Source organism: Stegodyphus dumicola, chromosome 8 (genome assembly GCF_044657685.1).
Source record: "Stegodyphus dumicola isolate Sdum_Otavi_A_Nest chromosome 8, ASM4465768v1".
Lineage (NCBI taxonomy): Eukaryota > Metazoa > Arthropoda > Arachnida > Araneae > Eresidae > Stegodyphus > Stegodyphus dumicola.
The window spans coordinates 107,840,688-107,853,013 of record NC_140775.1 but is presented as its reverse complement, the minus strand read 5'-3'; the positions used below and the strand labels follow the sequence as shown (position 1 = coordinate 107,853,013).

The following is a 12,326-nucleotide window of genomic DNA, read 5'->3' as shown; positions in this document are numbered from 1 at the left end:
GGACAAGACGGTTTTTTCAATATAACTTTGTACAAAAGCTTTCCAAATCAACACATTTAATACCCCAATACGTAAGGACATGAGTAATGTAAGCAACACTTACTAAAAGAGAAATCAGAGGGATAAAAAGAAGCTTTATTGAAAAAGTAGCATGGAGCGCAATGCGGCTGAAGGCCGAAACATCCCTGTGATGGGTATCCAGCAAGAAACATTCGGTCTTTAATAGGGGATATGATCTTCCCTGACTGCTAGGCGGGTTTCACAGCGTCTGCCCATGTTGAGAATGAGGGTGTCAATGAGTTGTTGAGGCATTGCTGCCCATTCGTCTTACAGCGCCAATCGAAGCTCCGAAATCGTTACCTGTGGTAAGGTACGAGCTGCCAAGCGTCTGCCTAGAAAATCCCATACATGCTCGATGGGATTGAGATCCGGAGATCGTGCCGGCCAATCCATACGTTCAATATTCTCACTCTCTAAGAGATGTTCGGCAGCTACTGTGCGATGACATGGTGCATTGTCGTCCATGAAAAGGAACTGCGGACCCATAGCGCCTCTAAAAAGACGCACATATGGAAGAAGAATTTCGTTACAATAACGGGTCCCATTGACTGAACCTGCGTCGAAGATGTGAAGGTCTGTACGACTACCAAGCATAATGCCTCCCCAAATGAGAACACCGCCACCTCCATACCTGTCCCTTTCAATGATGTTCGAGGGATATTTGCGGCTTCCCCGCTCTCTCCAGATGAGTATGCAATGAGAATCGATACTCAGACTGAATCTGCTCTCATCTGTAAAGAGTACTCGTCCCTATTCATTGTCTCTCCAATTCCGGTGTTTCTGGCACCGCAGAGAACGCCTTTTCCGATGGGCAGGCGTTAGAGGTACACACCGTACAGGGCGTCATGCAAACAGACCACCACCGTGCAGTCTTCTGGCCACGGTAAAACGCGATATCGGTCGTCCAGTTGCCTGTGTCGTGTGTCTAGCGATTTCTCCCGCTGTCTGCCGCCTGTGTCTTCTGGACTGTAAGGCAATATACCGGTCATCTGCAAGTGTGGTTCCTCATGGACGACCACTACTAAACCCCCAGATAGCTGTTCCTGTAATTTGAAATTGTCTCCAAAGTCGTAAAAATATGCTGTGAGCGATTCCGAACTCTGCAGCCATACTTGTCGCACTGCGGCCTTCCTCCAACTTCCCAATGATTCGACCTCCGGTAAAAGCACCCAGATGTCGTCTAACAGATTGATTATTCGCCATTTCTTGCTGAGGCAGCAACTCGGTGTGATTTTAACTGCTATACGGCATGCAATCTCTTTGCCAGAAATACTGATCTTACACCAACAACATGTTTTATACTACTCAGACACTCCCCCATTACGTTTACCTGCATATCTGCGCATGTGCTACCGTACATCACCTTACTTAATCTCCTGATTGGTCTCTGTCCACTCTGCCTCTTCGTTCAGCTGATATGCTAATTTTTTGACTTCGTCCTTAATTTTTGCACACCAGTGTAGTTCATAATATATGCTTACATAGTTCATAGTACATGCTTATATACAAGTAGTTCATAATACATAGATCTTTCATAATACTTGCTTACATAGTTCATACATATACATGCTTACATAGTACATAGTTGCTTACATAGTTCATAATATATTGAGCCTGTTACATAATACATACATAGTTCATAATAATTTTCATTGGCTATAGTACATACATGTTTCATAATATATTGAGCCTGTTACATAATACATACATAGTTCATAATAATTTTCATTGGCCATAGTACATACATGTTTCATAATATATACAGTGAGCCATAATACATACATGTTTCATAATATATACAATAAAATAAAAAAAAATAAAAAAAGATAGAAGAGAGAGAGAAGAGAGATTGACAGGGAACTACTCCACACTGCACAAATCTGTTCCCAATTCCTCCAGTTTCTGGATTATCTTGCATATTTTGATGCAAAATGCTGGCTGTTTGATCAGATGAGAGCTTATGAGAAGTTGCCTGTTCCGGAAGCTGCACATGCCACTGTGCGGTTAGAGGGCATTGGGTCAAGTACAAGTACAAGCTGGAACAAGGTGCCTTTCTTTCTGCTCCGGCATAATGGAAGGGAAAGGAAAATTGGTTACCATACATTAAGCAGTTCGCCAAGTAAATTATTCAAGGCGCAAATGGATAAATTTGTGCCAAAATAAATGTTTGAATTTCTCCATAAATTTTGCACCAAATCTTACAAAATTTGATATCTAGGCATAATTTGTAAGTCGTAGAATCGAAATATGAAAAAAAAAATGGTATGTTATTTCAGAAAAAGTCCGATTTTGTGTCAAAATACCTATGTTAGAACGATGCTATATGTAAATCATATATATATTCTAAGTCGCGCTTTCGAGACATGAAAAACGCAATTTGAATTTTGTCAATAGGCCCAGTAGAATGGGAGATATAAAACTGTCCCCCCTTTTTTTTGCGCAGTGTACATATGCAATACAATGGCAGGAATAAATGATGAAATTTGCAGGTGGTTTAGGGTACATACATACAAAATTCACTACACAGAGCTGCCAGGTCTGGCAGCAACAACAGCTTTAATCGGACTGAGCATAAAATCAAAACTGAATTTCGGTGATGGGTACAGGTGCTTCATTTTATGCAAATTCACCTTTATGCCAGTATTCATGAGTTGTAGGGTTGGCAAGTGATTGCATGCCAGTCTTTCAGCAGCAGATGTTCTCAGTGGGCAAGACAGTAGCCAAACAGTATCGAGGGGGGGATGTCAGGACAGCTTTGGCAATATGCAGTTTTGCATTATCTTGTTGAAATATAGTGTTATGCTGGCCTCAAGAATGGGACAGCTTAAGACCTTCACACATCAGAAATGCAATGGTAGCTGTCTACATTAATGGCTATGCAAACAAGAGGAGACTGAGACCAAGATATATCCACAATGGTATCCCGTACCAGCATTCGAGGAGGTTGGCTCATATGTGGATGACAAATGCATGCTGGCAACATTTGTTCTCAGTGCCTCTGCACATGGATATGTCTATCATGATGCTGTACGCAGAGGTGCAATTCGTCAGAAAAGACAGTGTGGTAACAGTCCTGTTCTAAAGTTACCAGTCATTGTACCACTATAGGCACATCTATTTGCTGAAGCATCAAGGGATGCTGTAACTATGGTTACCTTGCTGACAATCCGTGGTGCTGAAGACATGTCCTAGCAGACCTTGTCCTGAATTTGAGCCAAGTTCCTGACTTACAGGAGATGAGCACTCCAAAGCACTTTTCGAACACGTGTGGAGGAGCAACATCTTGCCTCCATATAATATGATTAATGACCTTCCCTCCTGCAGTTCTGGAATTCTGCAACATTGTTGTATCCCAAACACTTGTGATGGAGCATGTTTTCATATTTGTTGAAATGACCTCTTCTAAGAGATATTGGTCGAGAATGAATCTGCTTGCAATGCTATATCACCAGTCTATTTAGCTTTGCATAAAGGTGTTGGTGCTATATTGGGAGCATTTTCATCAGCCCAGTGAATGCAGTTCTTGGAGTTTACATTTTCAGTTAAAGAGAAATGCGCCTCATCCATCCATAAAATCCACAGCAGCCACCTGCTCTTTCATCATATCCTGATGAGGAAAAGATCCGCAGCAGTCACTTGCTCTTTCATCATATCTGATGAGGAAAAAATCCGCAGATTCGACACGCTGTTGCTTGTCCCCAGTTTGAAACAATTGGACATACTAGAATCGATAAAGAAATATATGCAAAAGCTTGAGGACTGTGGTATTTGGTGCATCCAAATTGTGGGTTACACTTCTTGCAGTATGCTATGGACCTGCAGTAATTGTGTTTTGCACGAAACAACTTCAACAGGAATGCATGGTCATCTAGATTGTTGTCTATTACAATATCGCCACAATAGTATATGCATCCAGTTTGCTTTGCCAAATTGCATGGAGTTTTTATGGAATGTGGACGTCATCTTAGTTTATGATTAAATCAATAAACTTGCACTGCTTTAGCAGCATTTTTCATGTTCAGATAAAACAGCTTTATCAATTCTTCTCATTATTATTTCCCTGTAAGTGTCATCTTGTTAGCATGTTCGAACACATAATTGAAGAATCAATCTTACCACATTGCTTATTAAAGATTTTCCATAAACAATGCTTTACTCATGGGATTCTGTGATTGATGCTTCTACTGTCTATTCTTGTGAATCATGCAAAGGGCATCAGTGTGTGTTGTCACTAGTCCTTTACAATGTTCCCCCTCAGGGGCTCGCTCTTTTGAGTACGGGTGTGGCAATCCTGAAGTACCCTAGCCCTTCAGGGAATCATCTTGGTGAGACGGGTGTCACGATCCTGGAGCCCCTGTGATCTATCCTCTTTTCTGTCTCCTCTCCTCTAACTTGATACTTTTTTTCCTTTCTTTCTCCCTTGTGGTTTTCCTCTTCAGAGGTTGGAGCTCGTCATAAGAAACTGGAACAGCCCTTGTCTCAAGTTTTCAAGTGGCAAGAAAACTGCCTACATGTTTGCTGTGCATGGAGACTCGTGTCGCTGGAAAGGAGGGTCTTAGTAGTTGAGGGGTGATGTACTGTCCCCAACACACTGCTTTGGCCTCTGCTTCAGCTAAACAAGAGGCACCTTAGTCATCCTCATGGGTGTCAATCGGCTGGTCACTAGTCCTTGTAATCAGTGGCTTGGGGATAAGCTATCGAGAGTACCTGCTTTCGGGAAAGCTGACTGTGGGGCTTCAGTTTGCGTATAGATCTGGTTAGCCCTGGCGCAGGAATCTGCGTCCCCTTGTCGGGCTCCGTGGTGGCTGGGGCTGCCGGGTCCGAATCATTTTTCATCTTCAATATGGCTCTCTCAAATTTTCAGACTTCAAAAGAATACAATTATGCATCAAAAAGAGTGAAAACAAATGAAAATGCCAATGGTATTCAATCCAAGATTCAGCCACGTTTTGTTGTAATTAACGATCCAACTGGCGAACTGAAAAAAATGTCACCATTTCTAATAAACAAATATGTTCAAGGAATTGCTGGAGAAGTTTATGAAGCGGCTGCGATCCGATGACCTTTTAATAGAAACTGTATCTCCTATTCAGGCTGTAACATATCTTGGCATAACCAGACTTGGAAACCTAGATGTCAGTGCTTCAGCGCACAAAACTCTAAATCACTGTCGCGGAGTTATCTCGGAACTGGATCTTCTCTCTGTTTCAGAGGAAGAATTCATCACAAAACTCTCCAGTTAGAATGTCTGTGCTGCTAAGCAGATTAAGATGCATAAAGACAGTCAGTTGATAGATACCAAACATGTCATCCTGACCTTCAGTTCACCTGATATGCCCAAAAGTGTCAAGGCCAGGTATCTTCATTGCCCAGTAAGACCGTACATCCTGAACCCCTTACGATGTTTCCAATGTCAGTGCTTTGTTCACTCCAAAATGTCCTGTTGAGGTAAGCCCACATGTGCACGCTGCTCTGGGGAGGTCCATGACAGTGATAACTGTAATGCTGTTCCACTGTGTATCAACTGTAAAGGCGGAGCACACAGCATATTCACCTTCATGCCCAAAATGGAAAGCTGAAAAAGAAGTAGTCATTGAAAGTTACTAGAAACATCACCTATGCAGAGGCTAGAAAAATTATTGCTAGTACACAGCCACATTTGAATGTCTCTTATGCTAATGCTGCTGCAAAATCTGTTAAATTTGTTGCAATACAAAACAATATGACCCTTGGAGGCAGAAAAGAAAATAATGAACCAGAAAACTCAAATAAGAACAAACCTATACAGACTAATTCAACTAAAAATGTATCAGGAAGTAATATCTCAGTTAAAAGCATATTAAACAAAACAACAACAACAAAATACAGCCAAGAAAAACCTTTCTAATACAAAGAAAAAACAGGAAAATAGTCAAAAAATTAAACCTGGGAATCAAAGTTACAGCTACCTTGAAAGTATGAGCTCGGATTGTGATGATATGGAAGTTGAGGCGGGATTGGAACTTCCAAAAAGTCTCCTTCTGCGACAGACAAGAAGCAGCATAGGCAAAACAGACATTCATAACAGCCACCCTTATTTCATGGAATTGCCGTGGTTTCCACTAGGGTCTCTTGAACATCAAGAACATGATCAATATTTATCAACCAGTGGGCTTCGCTTTGCAGAAAACATTTCTAAAAGCTGATAACCAAGTCAGGCTTAGGAGGTATTCCTTTACGAGAAAGGACAATGTTGTTAGTGAATGCACCTGGGGGGTGTAGGCCTTCTCACCTCACATGACTATCCTTCAAGTGTCCTTCTGTTAGTCCTTCCTCCCTTGACTTGTTCCAAGTGTCCTTGCTTCCTTGACTATCCGTCAAGTGTCCTTGAAGCGGCTGCTATACAGGTTAATATCAAAGGACTAGTTTCCATCTATCTGCCTCCAAATGAAGCTATTGACCAGAAAGAACTGGACGAGTTGGTAGACCAGCTGCCAGAGCCATTTATTATTATTGGAGACTTTAACGGACATAGTCAGCTTTGGGTAAGTAGTGATACAAATCCTCAAGGTAGACAAATTGAGCAGTTGATCAACGATCATTGCCTTTGTCTCCTCCATTATGGTCAGGATACATACTTCCATGATCCAATAAGGATGTTTCATGCCCTTGACCTTGCCATCTGTTCACCGTCTCTCTTGCCCTTCTGTATGTTTAGTGGAGATGATTCTCACAATAGTAATCATTTCCCTATATTTGTAACATGTACAAGAGGAGGAATGAATCCTGTCATAAGACCCTCATGTTTTATATTTGAAAGGGCGGACTGGGAATGTTTCTCCTTATTTTTGCCCACATTACAAAAGAAGTTGTGAATGATGTGCCGGTCGAGAACGCAGTGAAAGCCGTTACTGACGTTATCATCCAAGCGGCTACAGTCTCTATCTATACCTTTGAGCTCTCCAAAATACCCAAAACCATGGTTTAACCACAAATGCCAGGAAACTTTGAGAACACAGAGAAAAGCCTGGAGACATTTTCGAAGATGTGCCACTCTATCAAATCTTATTGCTTTCAAAAAAGCCAAAGCAAACGCTCGAAGAGTGCGACGGCAGAGTAAGAGGGATTCCTGGATATCGTATGTGTCTGGGATAATGGCTTCAGCACCCAGTAAACAAGTATGGGAAAGAGTTAGAAAAGCATGGGGATATATATAATGGCCACTCACTTTCCATCCTGGAAAAAGATGGCCAAGCGATCAGCACTGTGGAAGAATTGCCAACACACTTGGTGAAACATTTGTTGCAATTTCTAATGGCAGCAATTATTCCCAATCATTTCTGTCTGCTAAGCAACGCGCTGAAAATATCCACTTCAAGTTGAACTCTGACAACTCGGAGCCTTGTAACTGTGAATTTTCCCTCCTGGAGTTATGGAGAGCTTTGTTACAGACAGACACATCGGTCATGCCCTGGTCCAGATGGCGTTAGTTATGAAAAACTGAGGCATCTTTTCTGTAAATCATTGAATGCTCATCTCACTCTGTATAATTGAGTGTGGAAGGAGCATAATTTTTCCAATGTATGGAAGCAAGTTGTTGTCATTCCTGTACCTAACCCAGGGAAAGATCCGAAGAATCCTAATAACTACAGGCCCATCGCCCTTACAAGCTGCGTTTGCAAGCTTTTTGAGAAAATGGTGAACTGCTTCTTGGTCTATTATTTAGAAAAGAACAATGTAATTTCCCCATATCAAAGTGGTTTCCTTAAAGGCATAACGACTATTGATAATATGTTCCTTTTGGAAACCTCCATTCGTAAAGCCCTTGTCAAAAATAGCCATCTAGTATCTGTGTTTTTTGACATAGAAAAAGCATATGACAAGACATGGAGGCATGGGATTTTACTTGATCTTTACACCATTGTATTACACAGCAACTTGCCAATATATCTGCAAAATTTCCTGAAGGGTAGGACTTTTCAAGGAGAATTGGCTCTGTAGTCTCAGATGTATTCTCTCAAGAAGAGTGTGTGCCTCAAGGCTGTGTGGTGTTACTTTGTTTAGCTTAAAAATTAATTCGGTTCTGAAAGAACTTCCTCCTACGGTTTCAGGTTCTTTGTATGTTGATGACCTCCATATATGCAGACATGAGATATGTAGAGAGGCAGCTGCAAATCGCTCTCAATAGAATCGATCATTGGTCAAAGAAAGAAGGATTTATTTTTTCAAAACAGAAGACTGTATATGTACATTTTTGGAGAAAGCGTAACCTTCACCCTGAGCCTGAACTATATATTGGAGAACCAATTATCCAGTGGAATCCGAAGTAAAATTTTTAGGAGTGATGTTTGACCGAAAATTGACCTTCCTTCCACACATCTTATACCTAAGGAAGAAGTGTTTGAAGAGACTGAATCTTTTGAAAGTCCTGGCGAACACCTCCTGGGGCGTGGACCGTTACTTGTTACTTTGGGTTCGAGCACTTATACGTCTAAACTTGATTACGGGTCAGTTGTTTATGGTTCTGGAAGGCCTTCCATATTACTAAAACTAGATCCTGTTCATCTTCAGGCGCTACATATATCTTCTGGTGCGTTTAGAACATCTCCAGTCCTACGTTGACTGCCACTAGCCATCGCTTCGCTTAAGACGTGAGCAGTTGTCTCTCTGCTACTATTTCAATGTTATGTCACTTGCTGACCATCCAAACCATATTTCTTCCATCGATGACAGTTACAAACTCTTGTTTGAGGCTAGACCATCCCATATGCCTTATTTCTTACTTAGGGTTAACTCTCTAATTGAGAAATACCACATGACAGATCTCTCTACCCAGGCAGTAAAGCATTTCGAAATCTCACCTTGGAAGGATGCTCGGATTTGTCTCTTAGACGTTTTCCAGCATTTTGGCAAGAGAGATACTAACAAGTTTGTGTACAGACAACATTTTTCTGACCACAGGCGCAAATACAATATTTACGTCCCTGTATACACAGATGGATCAAAAGCAGCAGAACATGTTGGTGCATCCTTTATTATTGAAGACCACATTGATGGTAAAAGACTGCATGATGCCTGCTCGGTCTTCACCTCTGCTATATATTATGTTCTTTCGTTTACTTCTAAGCAACATCGAAGACAGTTTATTATATATACAGACTCGTTTAGTGCTTTGAAATCCTTAGATTCAAGTTATAATGCTCAGAATCCCAATGTTGTGGATATTTTAAGCCTTAACTTCAAATTAAGAAGCCGTGAGTATGATATTCTTTACTGTTGGGTTCCAGGACATGTGGGTATTAAAGGGAACAAGCTAGCAGACATCATAGCCAAATCTGCAGTTCATCTTGCACATCGCCTCGTCCCCTTTAATGACATCCGTAAAGTTATCAAGGACAAATTGTTGTTTAAATGGCAGGAAGTCTGGGATACTCAGCTAGAAAATAAGCTGAAAAATATCAAACCAAAAATTGAATGCTAGGAATGCTTAAAATTGAAGAAGGAGGAAGTTTTGCTGACTCATCTGAGAATCGGTCACTCACATATTACCCATAGTTATCTGTTAAAAGAGTGAACCGGTGTGCCCAAACTGTTTTGCTGTAATGTCAGTTTATCATTTCTTATTAGAGAGTCCAAATTTTAAAAATCTTCGTTTGAAACATTTTAAGAAATGTGACTTGCCTCTTGACTATATCATTGGAAAAGAGGTCAATCCCAATTTGTTTCAGTACCTGAAAGAGACAGGTATATTTTATTTAATATAATTTGATTTTGTTGTGTTACCTTATTATTTTAATAAGTAGTTTTTTAATATATCTCATGTTTGATGATTTTAGTCTTGTTTTGTAATTGAAATAATTATGTGATGTGTGGAGTAGTTTATTTCAAACATTATATCATTGTATTCATTAGCATTGTAGATAACCTCATCATTGTATTTTAAGCTATTCTTGTGGTTTTTATGTCATCTGTTTATTTATATGTCTATTTGGTGCTAAAAAATTTTTTTGACGTGTTCAGGCGCATATAACCATTGAGGTTTTGTGCCAAAAAATCCACTACCACCACCACCTTTACAATGTTCTTCGCAAATGTTTTATGGCAGCAATTTTCATCGTACATGTGTTGTTTTAATGCCATTTATGGTTTTCAATCCACTGATAAATTTGGGTGGGAAAAAAATTGGTGTTGCCCTTTGAAAATTTTGAAAAATGAATATGCAATGATGCAAATTGGCAATCTGTTGCATCCCATACATGTGCTATCAGATTTTAATCTTTAGAATATGTAAATTCCTTCACTCTTGAGATAATTAAGTAGTGCAACAAGATGAGCACAAGCATTATCATCCATTAGGAGGAAGTTATCACCAATTGTACTGTTAAACAACTTGACATAAAGATCAGGAATTTCATCTTTGTATATTTCAGCATTCTTAGTTGCACTGGTAAAAATATGTAAGCTAGTGTGCCCATTCAGAATAATGCCTACCTGTAGCATGATTTCACCACCTTAGTTTTTGATTTTAGGTTTATTGCATGTATTTTATTCCCTCCAGATTGTAATGCATTTGGAATCACACTCCAAACAAAAATGAGAATCATCTGCAAATAGAATATGGATTCAGTCTTTGATACTGCAGTTACAAATATCTGAACTACTGCAATCGGGCACATTTTGCAGCCCAGGGTAGTGGAACATAGATCATGAATTTTTTTGCATACAGTTTCCTTTTTTATGCAATTTGTCAATCCTGATTTATTTGAATAGTCAAGTTTTTATAACTGCTGCAAACTCTCTTGCTATCTGGACTGATGCCATTTGTCTATTTCTTTTATAAATTCTTGCCAAATAATAGTTCTAAATGGCCAATCCTGTTGTGGCACCTTTTTTAACCTTGACCTGTTTGTCTGCCTATATGAGTAATATCTTCAACTGTTTCATAATCTTGACATAACACTTTTGGCTATTTATAAGTTCATATAGACCTGTGTCAAGATGTATCCTCCCAATCACACATTGCTCTTTGCAAATGATCAGATGCCTTCTCAACGATGTATTCCACCTTTCACACATGAAAAGTTTACCCAACTATTCATACAGTCTTTGAAATTAGAATTTGAAGCACATGCTTGCACTCCTTTCCATGTATGCCAAAAGAATGGGCACGAACATTTTGCATATTTTAAATGTAGTGAAGATGAATCCCAACACTGACTTCGAGCTACTTGTCATCAAACCACCTTTATTAGACTTCTCTGAATAAAATGAACATAAGCACTTTTTAATTGTTTTTTTAATTTTTTCCACCTGTATATTTTATTGTTAATTGTTTCTTTAATTTTTTCCACCTCCATATTGTATAAGTGTTTTAAAAAATTATGCTTGGAATTTAATGTTAACTACTTGAAATTTTAGGGGGTTTGTTTTATGTTAAATATTTGATTGTGTTTAATAATAATTATGCATGGTAATATTTCTGTTTTGTTCTTAAAATAATATTGGAAGAGTAATTTCAATTTAAAGGAATGTTTTCAAACTCTGTGTAATCATTTTAAAAGTAAATTTGTCGTTTTCACCTTCCATGGCAAAAATTTATTTTTTAGAAATGTAATTATTTTTGTTTTTTTCCAAAATTATTAAATTATTTCCATTGTTACAAGTACATAATACTAAATATAATTGTTGTGAAGTATATGCAATATTTTATCTAGATTTTATATCATTTCTAGTCTTTACTAGTTTTTCCCTTATGTGAATTTTTTTGCAGGAATATTTAAAAAAAGCTGAAGGAAAATTGAAAAATAATGCTGAAATTCTCATTTATACAAAATAAATATCACAAATTATGAAGTTGCAGTTAGAGACAAGGCTAAAATCCACTGAGTGTGTAAATCAAGTAGTACTTTTTTCAGAGTGATAAAATCTTTTAAAAGTAGTATTTATATAATAATTACTTGTATTGTTTGTTAAATAAAAATAAGCTAATGTTAGAGGTATCTTAAATGAAATGCTGTATTTTTCAAGATTTAATCTATTTAAATACTTTCACATTGGTCAGTTTTGGTATGCCAATTCTGTTGCAAACATTTGATTTAGCACTAGTAATGGATAGTTTAATATCATAACACACTCATGAGATCTTAAGCTTCGTTTTATGTAACCTTAATTCACTAATTTTTTTATGAAGAAATTTGTTTACTAAACTGAGTATTCCTTGTTTAATTTTTGTAAAGAAGGCTAAAGATTAATTGTTATTTCTCAGTTTTCCTCTCTCGCATTTTAAA

The 12,326-nt window shown here is 38.6% G+C and overlaps 1 protein-coding gene across 1 annotated transcript in view; it reads left to right on the top strand.

Moving 5' to 3' along the window:
• Positions 1 to 12,326, top strand: part of Cog3 (conserved oligomeric Golgi complex subunit 3) — a 103,843-nt gene that overhangs the window by 54,192 nt on the left and 37,325 nt on the right. The gene's annotated exons all lie outside the window — the stretch shown is intronic.